This window comes from Oryctolagus cuniculus, chromosome 2 (genome assembly GCF_964237555.1).
Source record: "Oryctolagus cuniculus chromosome 2, mOryCun1.1, whole genome shotgun sequence".
In the NCBI taxonomy this organism is placed as follows: Eukaryota; Metazoa; Chordata; class Mammalia; order Lagomorpha; family Leporidae; genus Oryctolagus; species Oryctolagus cuniculus.
The window spans coordinates 185595174-185614046 of record NC_091433.1 but is presented as its reverse complement, the minus strand read 5'-3'; positions in this window follow the sequence as shown (position 1 = coordinate 185614046).

The window sequence follows — 18873 nt, the reverse complement described above, 5'->3', positions numbered from 1 at the left end:
AGGCTTCCATAGCCTTGGAAACTCATTACTGGAGCATAGGGAGATTACTGATGCCATAAACAGGAGTGTCAATTTGTAAAGTCAACAACAGGAGTCACTGTGCACTTACTCCTCATGTAGGATCTCTGTCCTTAATGTGCTGTGCATTGAGATTTAATGCTATAATGAGTACTCAAACAGTATTTTTCACTTTGTGTTTCTATGTGGGTGCAAACTGTTGAAATCTTTACTTAATGTATACTAAACTGATCTTCTGTATATATAGAAAATTGAAAATGAATCGTGATATGAATGGAAGGGGAGAGAGAGCGGGAAAGGGGAGGGTTGGAGGTGGGAGGGAAGTCATGGGGGGGGGGGAGCTAATGTAATCCATAAGCTGTACTTTGGAAATCTATATTCATTAAATAAAAGTTAAAAAAAAAAAAAAGATGTTCTGGATTGCCGCCCTCCTCCTCCCCCTCCTTCCCCTCCCGCTCCCCCTCCCCTCTCCCTTCTCCCCCTTCTTCTTCTTTATGGCTGTCCCTAACACATACAGCCTACTCATTCACTTGGTGGAAACTTTACTTTTGTTAAGACCTCACATGATCATCCACAGTCTTTCACATCTGCTGCATTTTTCTTTTCTTTCTTTCTTTCTTTTTCTTTTTTTTTAGTGGACTGTTTCAAAAGCTTATTTTTTTTTCTTATAGGTATTGTTTAAATCAGATTTTTCCCACTTCTTTTCTTAGAATTATTGTGCATCTATAAACAATAAGTTTTAACCTCAAAGACATTAATTTTTACTAAGGTATGATATGAATACATTAAAATGAACCCTTTAGAGTACATACTTTTGAAAGATTTCACAAATGGACACAGCCATGTAACTATGGTTGATTTCTCTTTCTGGAATTTTGACTTTTTCAAAAATGGAGTAACACAACATGCAGTCTGTTGAACTTGACTGTCTTTACTTAACAGGATTATGGTTTATTTACCTTGTTATGGACACCAGAAGTTCATCTCTTATTATTGTAGAGTAGTATTCCATTTTATGAATGCATTACTTTTGGATTATACATTCACCAGTACTGGCAGATAAACTCATTACTTACCCCAGCAGGTACACGGCATAATCCCTGGAACTTTGACTGCATCTCCTTATATAGCAAAAGGGATTGCATGAGATGATTAAATTATAGACATTCAGATGGGAAGGCCATCTTGTATTAGCCAGGGGACCAAGTATAATCACACAAATCAGACAGATGGTAGCCTTAGAAAGATGTGCTGCCTGGTCACCATGATGATGTCAGGAGACACGTGCCAGCATCAGCGAGGCCTCTGGGTTTCAAGGTGACACTAGCGGACAGCCAGCCAGGAGACAAAACAGCAGTCTTCAACAGCATTAACTGGGTTCTGCCAGCACTTAAACAAGTAAACAACATTCTTGCCTTGGATCTCCAGAAAAAAAAAAAAAAAACAGTCCTGCCAAAACCCTGATTATACCTTGGTGAGTCCTCCACTACGTGTCAGACCACCAGAAATGCATGTAGAAAAACTGGTGTGATTTTAAGACCCTGAGGTTGTAGAAACTTGTTACAGCAGCTGTAGGTAACTCATATGGTGCTTGAAGCCATTTGGGTTGTTTTAAAGGCTTAGCTAGGTTTTAGTAATTATGAGAACCTTCACTCTAAAAAGGCAGAGTATATATTCTTATGTGAATATGAGCTTTCATTCCCTGTGTTGGAATTATTGGATTGTGTGATAAGTGTACTTATTATTAGGGAACCAGTTTACTGTGGCATAGTGGGTAAAGACGCTGTCTGCAGTGCTGGCATCCCATCTGGGCACCAGTTCCAGTCCTGGCTTCTCCACTTCTGATCCAGCTTTCCATCATTGCCTGGGAAGGCAGTGGAAAATGGCCCAAGTGCTTGGGCCTCTGCATCCACGTGAGAGACCCAGAAGAAGCTTCTGGCTCCTGGCTTTGGATAGTGCAGCTCTGGCCATTGCAGACATCTGGCGAATGAACCAGCAGCAGGAAGACCTCTCTTTCTCTCTGTAACTCTAATTTTCAAATACATAAATATATCTTTTTAAAATTTCAATTAGATCTTGTTGACTGATAATGTCATTCAGGTTTCCTGTACCATTGCTAAGGTTCTTTCTACTTTTATTATTGAGAGCAAAGTTCTGACCTTCCTGACTTTAATTGTCATTTTTTTCTATATCTCCCAGTAGTCAATTTTGCTTTAGCTTAATGTATTTAATCTCTAATTTTAGATAAGTACACATTAAGAATTATATCTTCTTGATTAATTGACTCATTTGTCACATAATCTCTCTTTTTCCTAGATATAATTCTCTTTGTTCTAAAATTTATTCTGCCTGGTACTAATATAGCTAATATACTAATATATTCCATCCAGCTTTCTATCAGTGTTGGCAGAATGCATGTTTCTTATTTTTTTTCATTTAATGTACCTGTTTCTTTATATTTTAAATAAGCACCTCAGAGCAGTCAATTGCCAAGGGTTAAGCGGCTTTTTGGGACACCATCATCCCAAATCAAAGTGCCTAGGTTCAAATCCCAGCTCTGCTTTCCTTATCGGAATGCCTGGGTTTGAATCCCAGCTCTGCTCTGGTCCGGTTTCTTGCTTATATGCAGTATGGGAAGCAGCTGACGATGACTTAAGTAGTTGGATCCCTGCCAGCAATGTGAGAGATGCAGACTGAGTTTCTGGTTCCAACTGTTTCAAGCATTTGGGGACCCACCTAGTGGATGGCTCTGTGTGGGGAGCAACTGGGAGCAACTCGGACTAGACTAAGTTACTCGAATTAAGACTTATTCTATGCATCTGCTCTCCCACAATATGGCTCTGGGAGAGGAGGAAACAGCTTCCACACAGCTGCCTCCAGTTCAACCAATAAACTGTAGGACCTGCTCCTGATTGGAGGAGAGCAGCGTACTCGGCGTGTGGGCAGCCGAGTTGGGATTGGTGGAAGAGGACTATAAAGGAGGAGAGAGACAACATGCACCAGGAACACCTGAGGAACATCTGAGCAGTCCCCGAGAGAGCCGGCCGGCGGTGTGCCGCTCCCCTGCGGAAGTGGGGAAAGTGGCAGGGGGAACCGCCCTTCCACGGAGGTGGAAGGGACGGTAGCCAATCCGGGAAGAACCAGCAGCAAACCCAGGGAGGGCCGAGCAGACAAAAGAACAGCACAGGGTCCTGTGTTGTTCCTCCACGAAGACAGGGAGCGACATAATGGTGCCGTGACTCGGATATGAAGCCTAGACAGGGTTTAGTGTCATTCCTCCGCAAAGAGGTGGAGCGACAGCTCTGTATCTGCCTCTCTCTGAATTTCTCTCTCTCTTTCCTTCTCTTTCTCTCTGTCTCTCTGATTTTCAAATACAAATGAATAAATAAATAAATAAAAATTTTTTTTGAAAATGTAAGCTTCTTGTACCAGCATACAGTTGATTCTTGCTTTTTTTATCTGACTTGCCAATTTCTCTACTTTACTTGTACATTTAAGACATTTCCCTGTAATATTACAGTTGACATTGAATGAAAACCACAACATTGATAATATTTTATATAGCTTTCCACATCTATTTTCTTATTTCTCAATTTTCTGCATTCTTTTAGAATAAATGTACATTTTCTTATTATTATGCTTAATTTCCAGTATTGGATTGTTTTTATTTTAGTTTTTGGTTGTTGACACTGAGTTTACAATATTCTCATCAATTATTAAATTATTTCAAATAATATTTTATTACTTCATAAATTATAAGAGCTTTACATCCATATAGCCTAAATGATTCCTTCTTTATAATATGTTTTACTTTTTAATATGCTGTAAACCCCAAATATACTATTTTTTCTTTAGAGTAATTTTCTTTATAATGCAATTATAAAGACTAATAAGACGTTCTATACATTCATTTTAACTATTTCTCATGACCTTTGTTTATTCTTACAGATCCAAATTTCTGTGTATAATCATATTTTTCTACCTGAAGAATTTCTTTTAACATTTCTTCTATGGTAGATATTTAGGTCATGAATTTTATCCCTTTTAAAAAAGTGTGTGTTTCTTTTTGATTTCACTAGATATAGAATTCTTTGTTGAACTTTTTTTCTTCTCTCATGTAACAATTCATTTTCTCCTGGAATGCATAGATTCTCTATTCTAGAGAAATCTATTGTGCTGTTATGTTTGTCTTCCCATGTATATATGCCTTTTTTGCCAACTTGGCTAAATCATGCCTCTTTTCTTTGGTTTTAATCAGTTTGAATGTGATGTGTGCATGAGAGAGAGAATGTTTTGATTTTATTGTATACGTAACACACAGCAGTGGAGACTAAAGTAAATAACCTTTGTGCCTGAACATGTGAATATTCTTAGCTTGGTCTCCAGTGAGAATATTTGTTTCTTCCAGGCTAATACTAAGATACACTATGGCTCTTGTCCTACTGTATGTATTTTTCATTATTTTCTGGTGGGAATCCATGGAGAGACCGACCTCTGAGTTATCACAAACTCCTTTTGTGTACAAAGGCTGAGGGAACTTACAGGGTCCCACATTCAAATTTTAATTTTCCTTCCCACTATTTGCATCCCAATTTACATATATTATTTTTTGTTTTCCATCTCTCTTTGGATCTGCCTATTCTCCTTAGATTTTGGTCTAGTTGCATGCTGTGTAACATCTTATATTTGAATTCAGTAAATATTAATATTTTATATTACCTAAATTTACCTTGTTATGGTGGGATCAATATTCCTCACAAACTTCTATGTCAACAGTGGTGGCTATAACTCCAAAATTTTCCTAACACAACAAAAACGACATGTATTTGTATGTTCACTAATGAAACTAATGTAGAGACCAATGAGAACTTTAATTATAACAAATGAATTCAGATTCAATGTTTACAGTAATTGCCTATGTACAATGCAATTAATTACTTACTGGGGAAAAGCCAGAATCCATTCCTGCTATTGAAAAGCTCATTATCATGGGAGTTCAAGATGGTGGATTAGGGAACAACATACTGTAACTAGGCTAGGGACAAATAGTAAAAAAAATAGGAAGTCTATTTTTGGGAGAATTGGAGAGAAAAATCACACTGGAAATCCTACAAAAGGAAGAGGAATACCTTGACCTGTGTAAAGGGCGCAGATGCACAGCATGAACAAGGACACAACACACAACTGCATCAGCCAAAAGCTGGAGCTGGCAGCAGCTTGGAGACAGAGAATAGATGACTGCAGCAACCCATGGTGATAGAGCAAGAGAGCGGGTGTGGCATGCGTCGGACTGGAGTCCTGGGGGCTAGCGGTTGCTAGCAGTCACCCACAGACCCAGTGGAAGTAGAGAGGGCACATTTCTAACTCCCCAGCTTCCAAAAGACAGCACCTATTGCCCAACGGAGAAAGGGCAGGTGCTATTTTGGGTTTGGTTGGGAGCAGTGGGAGCCTTTGTGTATGTGCACAGCAACTGGCTGAGATAGGACACCATCCTCTCAGTAGTACTGGCAGCAGTGGCAAGGAGAAAGCAACATTTGCAAGTGGATCTTATGTTAGCATGTGATCCATAGATTCTAGTGGAAGGAAAAATCCACAGTCCCCACTGAAATTGATCTTGGCTGGGAGGAGGCTAGGCAACCATGTAGGCACTCCCAGGTTCCAGGATCAAGACACCTAGGCAGAGCTAGCACTGGGAACATCTGCCTCTCTGTTGACTGGAGAGTCTGGCAGGGCAGAGCAAAACCTGTACACCCAGAAACTGTGGAAGCCTTGTGGACTGAGACTGTGGGGACTCTGTTGTTGCATGAGAGTATGCAGAGTATAGCTAGCTTTCTGTGCAATCACTGGGTGCATGCCATGTGCTCAGAGCTCCTTGGATGCCTGGGGCAAGTCTTTGAAGCCGGAATCATGCTCACAGTGAGTACTGCACAGATCACTTGTGTGGTTAATATGATGGCGCAGAGGAGTGTTGAACAAACTGGGGGCTAACACCCAGGCATGGCTCAGCTTGAAGAAGAAGAGGCAAGGGGGTGATCACACCAACAGATGTGACCAATTTCCACCTTCTTTTAACAAGAGGACATCTACCACACCCAACATAGGTATTACTCCGGATAATAACCCCACCCTGGAACACTAACCAGAGCTCCCTGACCAAACCCACCACACACTTCTTGGTATTCAATGAAAGTACAGACATTCCATCAAGCCATGGAGGCATAGATCAAAGATAAAAGCTATCAGAGGAAAAAATAACAATTAACTCCACAAATGACTAAAAATAAACACAGAAATTTGAGAAAAAAAGAATAAGACACCATGACCCTCCCCCATAAAAGAAACACAATATTTCAATATTCAAATGTAAAGATGAAGAGATTAATGAAATGCTGAAAACAGAATTCAAAAAATTAATCATAGGATTACTCAAACACAATCAGAAACAAATTTTCAAACTAAAGAAAACCACATGTAACATGAATGAAAATTTTTCTCACGTAATTGTGATTTTAAAGAGAAATCAAAATGAAATATTAGAAATAAAAATTCGGGGCTGGCACTGTGGTGCAGAGGGTTAAAGCCCTGGCCTGAAGTGCTGGCATCCCACATGGGTGCCAGTTCTAATCTCGGCTGCTCCTCTTCTGATCTTGCTCTCTACTATGACCTGGGAAATCAGTAGAAGGTGGCCCAAGTGCTTGGGCCCTTGCACCCACATGGGAGACCTGGAGGAAGCTCCTGGCTCCTGCCTTCAGATTGACACAGCTCTGGCTGTTGCAGCCATGTGGGGAAGGAACCAGTGGATGGAAGACCACTCTATCTGTCTCTAGGTCTTTCTGTAACTCTGCCTTTAAATAAGTAAAATTAGTCTTTTGAAAAAGAGAAATAAAAAATTCAATAGATTAAATAAAAAATGTGGTGGAAAGCTTTATCAGCAGACTTGGAGAGGCAGAAGAAAGAATAATTGAGCTAGAAGACAAATCATTGGAAATCTTTGAATCAGACCAAAACAGAAAAAAAAAAAAAAAAAGAAGAGGAAGAAATTATAAAGCATAAAAAGAGTGTTGGAGATGTTTTTGGTATGTTATCAAATGACCCAACATACGGGTCTTAGGAGTTGCTGAAGCTGTGCAAAGAGAGAATGGGCAAGAAGAATAATTTAGCACAAAAATACAGAAAATTTCCCCAATTTGGAGAAATAAAGGGATATCCAAGTACAGGAAGCACATAGAACTACTAGAAGACATGAGCAGAAAAAGATCTTCACCATGACACCTTGTAGTCAAACTTTCCACAGTAAATCATAAAGAAAAGATTTTAAAATATGAATGAGAGAAATGCCAGATGGCTTGCAGAGGATCTTCAATTAGACTCACAGCTACCTTCTCATCAGAAACTCTACAGAATAGTGAGACATTGTCCAAGACTTAAAAGAAAAAAATTGCCATCCCAGACTATTGTACCCTGCAAAGTTCTCATTTATGAATGAAGGTGAAATAAAGGCCTTCCATAACAAACAGAAAATTAAAAGAATTTGTCACCGCTCATCCAACCTCCAAAAGATGCTTAAGGATGTGATACACACATAGAAACACAGAAGAGTAGCCATCATTATGAAAGAATGTCAAGAGAGAAAATCCCTCACTTATGGAAAAATGACAGGGCAAAGACTTTGGTTATCAATAGTCACCTTGAATGTCAATGGCCTCAACTTTCCAGTTAAAATATACATACTGGCTGAATGGATAAAAAAAAGACACATCTATTTGCTGCCTACAAGAAACACATATCACCAACATAGATACATGCAGACTAAAAGTGAAAGGATGGAAAAAGATTTTTGATGCTAATAGAAAGCAAAAATAACCAGCAGGTATTGCCATCCCAATATCAGACAAAATAGACTTTAACAGAAAAACAGTTCAAAGAGCAGAAGAAGGGTACTTTGTAATGAATAAGGGATACTTTCAACAGGAAAACGTGACTATATAAATGTATACACACCAAATTATAGGGCACCTGGCTATTTAAATTAAAGGTTAATTGATCTAAAGGAATCCTAGACTCCAATACAATGGTAACTGGGGTTTTCTTTTTTTTTCTTTTTTCCTTCCTTCCATCCTTTCTTTCTTTCTTTCTTTCTTCTTCTTTTTTTGACAGGCAGAGTGGACAGCAGGAGAGAGAGACAGAGAGAAAGGTCTTCCTTTTCCATTGGTTCACCCCCCAATGGCTGCTGCGGCTGGTGTGCTGCAGCTAGTGCACCATGCTGATCCAAAGCCAGGAGCCAGGTGCCTCTCCTGGTCTCCCATGCGGGTGTAGGGACCCAAGCACTTAGGCCATCCTCCACTGCCCTCCCGGGCCACAGCAGAGAGCTAGACTGGAAGAGGAGCGACCGGGATAGGATCTGGCGCCCCGGCCAGGACTAGAACCTGGTGTGCCGGCGCTGCAGGCAGAGGATTAGCCTATTGAGCTGCAGCACTGGCCATAACTGGGGTTTTCAACACCCAACTTTCATCAATGGACATATCAACTAGAAAGAAAATCAATAAAGAAACAGCAAATCTAATTGAAATTATGGACCTAATGGATGTACCTAATATCTACAGAACTTTTCACCCCACAGTTGCAGAATGCACATTCTTCTCATCAGTGCATGGAACTTTCTCTGAGATAGGCGATCTGCTAGGCTATAAAGCAAATTCAAAAACAATCAAAATCATACCATGCATATCTCTGATCACAATGGAATGAAGCTGGAAATCAATAACTCCAGAATCTCTAGATCATATGCAAACATGTCCCTGAATGAACAGTGAGTTTTAGAGTAAATTAAAAAAGAAATAAAAAAAAATTCTGGAAATGAATGAAGATGATAATACATCATATCAAAATTTATAGGAGACAGCAAAGCAGTGTTAAGAGGGAAGTATACAGCAATCAGTGCCTACATGCAGAAATTGGAAAAGTGCCAAATAAATGACCTGTCAATGAATCTCAAGGACCTACGAAAACAAAAACAAACCAAACCCCAAATTAGTAGGAGAAAACAAATAATTAAAATTGGAGAAAAAAGAAACAAAATTAAAACCAAAATAAAAAAAAGGTCATTGAAATAAAGAGCTGTTTTTCTTTTAAAATGAGCAAAATTGATACATCACTGGCCCAACTAATCAAAAAAAAAAAGAGGGCAAATATCCAAATCAATAAAATCAGCGATGAAAAAGGAAAAGTAACAACAGATACCACAGAAATAAAATAATCATCAGGAATTACTACAAAGAGCTGTATGCCAAAAAAATTTGAAAATTTAGAAGAAATGGATAGATTCCTAAACACATAAAATCTTCAAAAATTATTTAATGAAGACAGAGAAACCCTAAACAGACCAATAAACTAGATGGAAATTGAATCAGTAATAAAGACCTTCCCTACAAAGAAAAGCCCAGGACCTAATGGCTTCACTGCTAAAGAACTAACTACAACTCTCAAGCTATTCAAAACAATTGAAAGGGAGAGAATCCTGCCAAACTCCTTCTATGAGGCCTGCATTACAGTAACTCCGAAACCAGAAAAAGATGCAAGAGAGAAAGAATTAGAGAACAATATCGCTGATAAACATAGATGCAAAACCTCAACATAATAGCTATTGGAATCCAAAAGCACATCAGAAAGGCCATTTACCTGGCCCAAGTGGGGTTTATCTCTGCTGTGTAGATAGGTTCTACATTCAGAAATCTGAACATGGACTCACCCTATGATCCTCCTTCTGGGAATTTACCCAAACCCAGGGAAATCAGAATCTGAAAGTTATCTGTACTCCCAAGCTCATTGCAGCACAATTCACAATAGCTAGGATAGGAATCAGCCTAGATGTCCATCAAGATTGACTGATAAAGAAATTATGATATGTATATATACACAATGGAATACTACTCAGCTGTAAAAAAATCCTGCCTTTTGCAACATGGTGGACACAACTGGAAACCATTACATTTAGTGAAAGAAACCAGTCCCTAAAAGACAGATACCATATGTTTTCCCTGATCAGAGGTAACTAATACAGTTCCTAAAATGTAACATATTGGATTGAAATGGACATTTCAGATTTGATGATTGTTTACAGCCCTTGTCTCCTCGATTGAGGAACAGTATTTTTTTTCTTTATACTATTTGTTGAACCATTTTACTTAGTGTAGGGTTAATGTCATGATTATTAAGTAAACTGAAAATAGACCTTTATAAAATTTAAGTGTGGATATGGGAAAAGGAGGAGAAGAACTGTCAGAATGTGGTCAAGAGGGAAGGTAGAGTGGAAAGCATCACTACGTTTCTAAATGTGTATATATGAAATACACGAAACTTGGTATAATGTAATAAAATTAAAAAAAAAACACAAAAAATGAAATTTACTATCTGTTGAGAAAGAATATAACTATACAAAGTACAAAGTGTTAGTATCAATTTTTTTCTGCAGTTCCCTACACCAGCTTTTAACATAAGAGGAACATGAATTTTAGTTATCAAAGACTTTGACTTTGGGATCTGCCTTTGGGGTCTAACAGCCAATCTCCTCAGCGACAGTTTAAGGAGCGGTCGGGTAGTATGAAGTTACCCCATGACTGCAGGAGTATTTTCTTAATAAACCACAATAAAAACAACAGACTAACCAAAGCTTAGCTGATAAAGAGAACTTATAATTAATTCAACTAAAAATAATAATGTAAATAAATGACATTATTTAATTTTCATTGATCTTCTTTGATGATCATCTATTGGAATACATTTCAGTAATTAATTTCTACTTTTCTTTATCACACTAATGTAAGGGAAAGGATTAAAAACAGAGGTGCAAGTAGATAAGAACAAAGAAAATATAATCAAAAGAGCCCAGATGATAGTTAATTATCAAATATTTAATGAAATAAATAGTTTTAAAATTCTCTGAAGAGCCAATCTTAATCTTGGGTTACAGCATAATATGGCATAAAAACAAAGTTGGATTTTGAAGCAGAAAAGAGAGAATAGAATTGGCCAGATGTTCAAATAAATTGTGGCAGCCCCTGCAGCAGTTTTACTCATGCTGCCCTATCATCTACTCTGATGCAGTTTAAGATCTAGAGCACAGGCAGACTGACAAATACATTTACTGAAGACCTTCTCCATTATAATTCCATTAATATATCTGGGCCCAGAGCCAAACAGAAACATCTGGTAGAGATTATGTTTTTGCAGAGATAAACTTGCAGATGTTCAAAATTATTTCTAAGAAAATGTATCTGTAAAATGTTATGATGACCAAAATGAAAAAAATGTAAAAAATCTAATTAGGAATGCTATAGAAGTGTTTTGAAAAACAGGATTTTTAAATATTAGAATGTATTAAAAGTCACATATTCGCATGGTTACAAAAATTCTTATAGAAAGGCAGAAGAAAATATGCAATATTTCACCCAATTTCTTTTTCCCAGTCCCACTCCCATTTAATTTCCCTTACACCTGTTTTTCTCTTCTAATAATTTCATAATTTTCCTTCTATTCTATTCCAAAGTGTATACATATAACTCAATTTCTTAAGATTTACACATTTTTGAAATATGGTCTCCCTATTTAAAACATGAAAATATTAGTTGATTTGATCTTGTGCCTCCTTTGTCCAACTTTATTACTCATCCATTTAAATGTTTTAGTTATTATTTCAAATTAAACACAACTCTTGAGCCTATACTTTGTCATCTACTAAAACATTAACTATTAGATCACATCAGGCACTTCCCCATTGCCCCCTGGACCCCTGTCTTCCAGTATTGGTCTCACTGACTTCTGTCGGCCCAAATACTATTTTCACACTCTTAAATCCATAACATTTCCCTTCTACTTTAATAACTATGATTAATACGTCCAAAGATTATCTCTGGGAAGATAATAAAACTGAGTAAATAACAAAACATTAGATTGCTTTCAACATTATGCACTACACTTTCACTACTGTGACTGATTCTCAGAGCAGGAAAAGTCAGCCTATCTCCAAAGTCTTGCACTCGAACCAGAATATTTTGACTTCAAGGTCAAGTGGCTTTTTTTTTTATCCATTGCATGAACTGATAAAATCTGTGACACATTTCTGTTTCTTTCTGTACCTGAATCATAATTTTCTTGTATAGTGTGTGTGTAAGTTTATATATATATGTATATATATAAAATATGTGTATATATAGATATATATTACTCTACCTTATTTACATATTTTACTTATGGTTATTGAAATTGTCCCCTGATCTAATTATTGAGTCCAAGGATTACCATTGAACAGGAAGGAGGAAAGAACTCAACTGAGAATAAAAGAGTTTATGTTATATGCATTTTTTTCAAAGATAGGCACTGAAGCTTAATTCAGGAGAAAACACAATTAAAAGAATTTTCACATACAAGGTTCTTGCTTTGATCAGAACAAAAAAATGAATTAATGAAAACAATAGAAAATACAGCTCCAAAATAATAAATCCTGTTTCCTAAATGTAGACTCAGAAGGTACAGAAATCCTTGCACAACACAATTGAAGACCCGGGAATGTCAAAAGCACTGATAGACTGAAGGATGGATGGCAGTGAGACTGAAAGGTAAAGAGAGTATAGGTGATATAATTAGCAGACACAAGAGAGAATAGGAATCAGCAGCATAGAATGGCATATAGCCAAGACTAAATTTTACAACTTGCATCCGCAAGGACATGGGCTATCACCCAAAGAACAAATGGCTGAAGATATCCCAGTGGAGGCCACAAAGAATACATTGGATATCAAGTGGAGCTGAGATATAGGCTAATTCTGTTCTCACTCCAGCCACCTGCACCAAGTCATCATTTTGAAGGGATACAACCATGGTTAATTTCATTTTTAATAAGTTATATAAGGCAGTAAATATTTTTAGTCATTTGCCTTAACATTTAATTGATCGTTTTAGAGAGTATATCAAATTTTATGTTCAAACAAAGCCCAACTGCATCATAAAAGAGGATAACAGCATAATTTGTATTCCTTGGATGTATCATCCAAAATATTTGCCATGCAATTAAAATTTCTTGCAGTTAACAATTGCAACCCCTAACCAAGAAGCATTTAAAGACAGCAGACCCAGATTTCCACTTTAAGTCTCACACGTGAAGAATTTAGAAGTTATCATTCCTATCTATCTTCATGATATGAAAAAAAATCTGAAAAAAACTGACAATAAAAACTCTTCAGAGATCCTTAATATAAATTAGATCATGACAAACTGTTTCCTTAAAAATTGGAGAAACAGATGGATACCTAGAATTATAGCTCCCCAGGGACTGAAGAAAGGGCTGCTCTTATCAGAACAAGACTGCTTGAGTCAGCAGTGGTTGGGAGACTTGAGTAACTGATTCATTGCTGGAGGCTTGGCACAGACTAGTTTGAGGAAAAAACTCCATGGAGCTCAACCTTAAGTGGACCTTTGCATTTTTTCATGAGTTTTTGCAACAGGCATCCCACCAGTATCTCAGTATGAAGATCAGAGAAAATTTCCCTTGTGCTCTGGCAGAGGTGGAAGAGGGAAGGAACCTGAATTCCACTGAGAATTTTATGTTCTTCTTTAAGAAAGTCCTGCTCTTGGTGCAAACTATTTTATCAGAGCCTAAGCATCCAGGGTTTTACTAGAGCCTAAACAAGGCATGAGAGAGAAATACTCTATATCAGATCACTGTCGCATAATCACCCAAGCCTTCCTGTCTCACTGTAGGGGAAACAAGCTGAGATGCACTTGAGAAAACCACAGAAATACATGAGCAGGCACGTGGCTAGGTGGAAAGAGCTGGTTAGGAAAGGCTACTGACCCTATGATTACAACTAGTTGGCATTCTGGAGAATTAATAACTAGGAAGACAGTCAGAAGGCAGTGGATGGCAGGCATTCAGAAGGACAAACAAAGAGTGAGTAAGTGGAATCAACAGAATTTGGGGAGCTGTGAATTATTCACTTATATTCACTTATCAAAACCCATGGAACGCCCAATACAAGATTAATTCTAATGTAAAGCACAGCAGAAGTCAATAATAATGTGTCAATACACAATTATTCTTAAGTGCTGAAACTTAACTGAAAAGTGATCGCTGTTAAATATAAGAGTGGGAATAAGAGAGGGAACAGATGTGCAATTCGGGACATGCTCAAGCTGACTTACCTCAAACGGTAGAGTTAGAAACATACCAGGGGATTCCAATTCAATCCCATCAAGGTGGCATGTACCAATGCCATCTCACTAGTCCCGGTGATCAATTTCTGTTCACATTTGATCATAATGATAGGACTAAGAACCAAAGGGATCACATAAACAAGAATAGTGTCTGCAAATACTAGCTGATAGAATAAAAAAGGGAGAGAACGATCCAACATGGGAAGTGAGATACACAGCAGACCCATAGAATGGCAGATGTCCTAAACAGCACTCTGGCCTCAGAATCAGCCCTTAAGGCATGCGGATCCGGCTGAAAAGCCCATGAGAGTATTTCAGGCATGGAAAGCCAAGACACTCTGGGTAAAAAATAATCTAAATGAAAGATCTCCGTGAGTGAGATCCAAGTGGAAAGAACAGGTCATCAAAGAAGGAGGTACCTTTCTCTGAAGGGAGGAGAGAACTTCCACTTTGACCATGGCCTTGTCTAAATATGATCAGAGTCGGTGAACTCAGGGGGCTTCCATAGCCTTGGCAGCTCATGACAAGAGCCTAGTAGGAGTCACTGTGCACTTACTCCTCATGTAGGATCTTTGTCCTTAGTGTGCTGTACATTGAGATTTAATGCTATAACTAGTACTCAAACAGTATTTTTCACTTTATGTTTCTGTGTGGGAGCAAACTGTTGAAATCTTTGCTTGATGTATGCTGAACTGATCTTCTGTATATAAAGAGAAATGAGGATGAATCTTGATGTGAATGGAAGGGGAGAGGGAGTGGGAAAGGGGAGGGCTGTGGGTGGGGGGGACGTTATGGGGGGGGAGCCATTGTAATCCATAAGCTGTACTTTGGAAATTTATATTCGTTAAATAAAAGTTTAAAACAAACAAACAAACAAACAAAAAATATTAATTCATCAGTTAGAATAGATATACCACACTGAGGTATGCTGTTAATGTGGGAAACCATGTACAGAAGCTTCAGGGTAGAAGAAGTATGTGTTGATTTTCTGTGATATTTTTCCTCTAATCTTTCTATAAACCTAAAAACTGATCTGCAACTAAAAATGAAAACAAAAACCATGACATGACTTGAGGTTGAACTTAAGTTGGTGGATGTGGTTCATCATTAATCCTGTGACACCCTTACTTTCAGAGAGTGTGTTTCTTACTCCTATGAAATAGTGTGTCTGGAATTCCAACAAAACACTGAAGCTAAAAATAGGAAAACCTTCATGATAAAAGGAAACATGTGGAAGGCTGGTGTGTCTATATTAATATTAGATGAGTTGGGAAAGGTAAATTGTGTGGCACACAGGTTAAGTCATCTGGCATGCCAGCATCCCACATGCCAGCATCGCACATCAGAGTACTTGATTAGAGTCCTGGCTATTCCTCTTCTGATTCAGCTTCCTACTAATGTGTACGCCTTTGAGAGGTGAGCAGAGAGAGAGAGACACTTGTCCATACTGGTCCCCACCCCTTTTTTTTCCTCTCTCCTCTAGTTAGCCTGGTAAACTTTCCTCCACGGGGCTTCAAGCATTGTTCCCTCTAGGCTCCTCTTTCTGCTTTCCTGCTGGTGTCTTGGGCTACTGAGGTTCAGCTCACCTCGCGTTCCAGCGCTGGTGTGTAGATTCTGCGGCTGGTGTCCCGAGCCGTGGGCTCCCGTGCCCTCCACGCAGGTCCACCGCGAATCACTAGTTCTGGAAGAGCTTCCTCTGCTGTTTCTACCCCAAATCTTCCTTGAACCTGCTGTATCTCCACTTTTTTAAAACTGTCTCTTCCCGGACTATCAGTATTTTTTTTTTTGTTCTACTTAATACCATTTGTTGAACTATTTAATTAACACACAATTATTCTTAGGTGTTTAAATTTAACTGAAAAGTGATCCCTGTTAAATATAAGAGTGGGAATAAGAGAGGGAGGAGATGTACAATTTGCTCAATCCTACTTGCCACAAATGGTGGCGTTAGAAATGTGCCAGGGGATTCCAATACAATCCCATCAAGGTGGCATGTACCAATGCCATCTCACTAGTCCCGGTGATCAATTTCTGTTCACAACTGATCATAATGATAGGACTAAGAACCAAAGGGATCACATAAACAAGAATAGTGTCTGCAAATACTAGCTGATAGAAAAAAAAAGGGAGAGACCGATCCAACATGGGAAGTGGGATACACAGCAGACTCATAGAATGGCAGATGTCCTAAACAGCACTCTGGCCTCAGAATCAGCCCTTAAGGCATGCAGATCTGGCTAAAAAGCCCATGAGAGTATTTCAGGCATGGAAAGCCAAGACACTCTGGAAAAAAATAATTGACCTAAATGAAAGATTTCTGCGAGTGAGATCCCAGTGGAAAGAAGGGGCCATCAAAGAAGGAGGTACCTTTCTCTGAAGGGAGGAGAGAACTTCCACTTTCACTATGACCTTGTGTAAATAAGATTGAAGTCAGCGAACTCAAGAGGCTTCCATAGCCTTGGCAACTCATGACTAGAGCCTACGGTGATTACTGATGGCATAAACAAGTGTCAAATTGTTAAGTCAACAACAGGAGTCACTGTGTACCTACTCCTCATGTAGGATCTCTGTCCTTAATGTGTTGTTCAATGTGAATCAATGCTATAACTAGTACTGAAACAGTATTTTACACTTTATGTTCTGTGTGGGTGCAAACTTATGAAATCTTTTTTTTTTTTTTAAGGCAGAGTGGACAGTGAGAGAGAGAGACAGAGAGAAAGGTCTTCCTTTGCCATTGGTTCACCCTCCAATGGCCACCGCGGCCGGCGCGCTGCGGCTGGCACACCGCGGCCGGCGCACCGCACTGATCCGATGGCAGGAGCCAGGTACTTATCCTGGTCTCCCATGGTGTGCAGGGCCCAAGGACTTGGGCCATCCTCCACTGCACTCCCTGGTCACAGCAGAGAGCTGGCCTGGAAGAGGGGCAACTGGGATAGAACCCGGCACCCTGACGGGGACTAGAACCTGGAGTGCCGGCGCCGCGAAGCAGAGGATTAGCCTAGTGAGCCACGTCGCCGGCGAAATCTTAATATATACTAAATTGATCTTCTATATATAAAGATAATTGAAAATGAATCTTGATGTGAATGGAAAGGGAGAGGGAGCGGGCGATAGGAGGGTTGTGGTTGGGAGGGAAGTTATGGGGGGGAAAATGCCATTTTAATCCACAAACTGTACTTTGGAAATTTATATTTACTAAATAAAAGTTAAAAAAAGAAAAATTCTAAGTAAAAACAAGCTGTAGGCATTATTAATTATTATTATTTAAAGATTTACTTTTTTATTTGAAAGGCAGTTACAGAGAAGCAGAGAGAGAGAGAGAGAGAGAGAGAGTCTTCTATTCACTGGTTCACTCCACAGATGACTGCAGGTGTTAGAGCTGCACCAATCTGAAGCCAGGAGCCAAGAGTTTCTTCCAGGTCTCTCACATGGGTGCAGGGGCCCAAGGACTTGGGCCATCCTCCTTTGCTTTCCCAGGCCACAGCAGAGAGCTGGATAGGAAGTGAACAAGCCAGGACTTGAACCGGTGACTATATGGGATGCCGACACTGCAGGCGGCAGCTTTACCCCTTATGCCACAGTGCCAGCCCCACAATACCTGATTTTAAAGCATACTGCAAAGCTATGGTAATTAAATCAGCTTGGTACTGTCATAAAAACTGATATATAGTTCAATGGAACAGAATTGAGAGCCCAAAAATTAATGCACATGCATGCAGCCAACTGGTTTTTGACAAAAGTGCTCAGACCATACATTAGAGTAAAGATAGTCTCTTCAACAAATGGTGCTGGTAAAATTGGATGCATATGTGTAGAAGAATGAAATTAGATCCACACCAGAACGTGATGAGATACATTAGACATTTTCTAGCTAGACCCTATGGAATAGATTTTGTGTGTTGATAGAGTGTGTAGGAGTAAAATTGGAGTCAAAGAAACCTAAAGGAAATGGAAATGGAGAGATAATGGGCGAGAGTGACCTGAACGTAGCAGCAGGAGTTCTGAAGGGAAATCAGGGGAAGGAATTTAAGAGTCTCTGATTGAACTTGACTCCCAGATATAGAGGGTGGGCAAGGACAAAGAATTAGGGCAATCCTCCATGACTGGTTGTTACAGCCTGGGACATAGCATGCTTTATGCATGCTGTATAGGGACTGAGAAGACAAGTGGTAAGTCATGCATGAGCTTGAGCAACAGGGGCACTGCGGGGGAGTAATGCAGAAATATTCAGTGCCATGTTCAGCAGAAAGGAATTGCAGTAGTTTAAAGAGTGACTAAAAGAATAATCTATTCTGATTTGGAATAATTTTCCAAAAATTTAACAAAGAAGACTGAAGTAAAATCCGTAGCTAGGAGAATTAAGGTGAAGGTAACTTTAAACATGGAAGAGCTTTGATTATGGTTAAACATTCGGCAAGCAAGAAAGAAGAAAGACAACAAGTTACACAAGAGAAAGAGAAAAACTCACATGGTGGTTTCCCTAGGCGTGCGTGTGCGTGTCTGTGTGTGCACATGTGATGCTAGGGAGGCCTGACACAGAAGCTAGGGGAAGGCAAAGGTAGAAGAAACCAACATCACAAGATTAACCTGCTGGAGGAACATATTTCACCATATTCAGAAAGTGTTTGTGAGAATGGGGCTTCCACT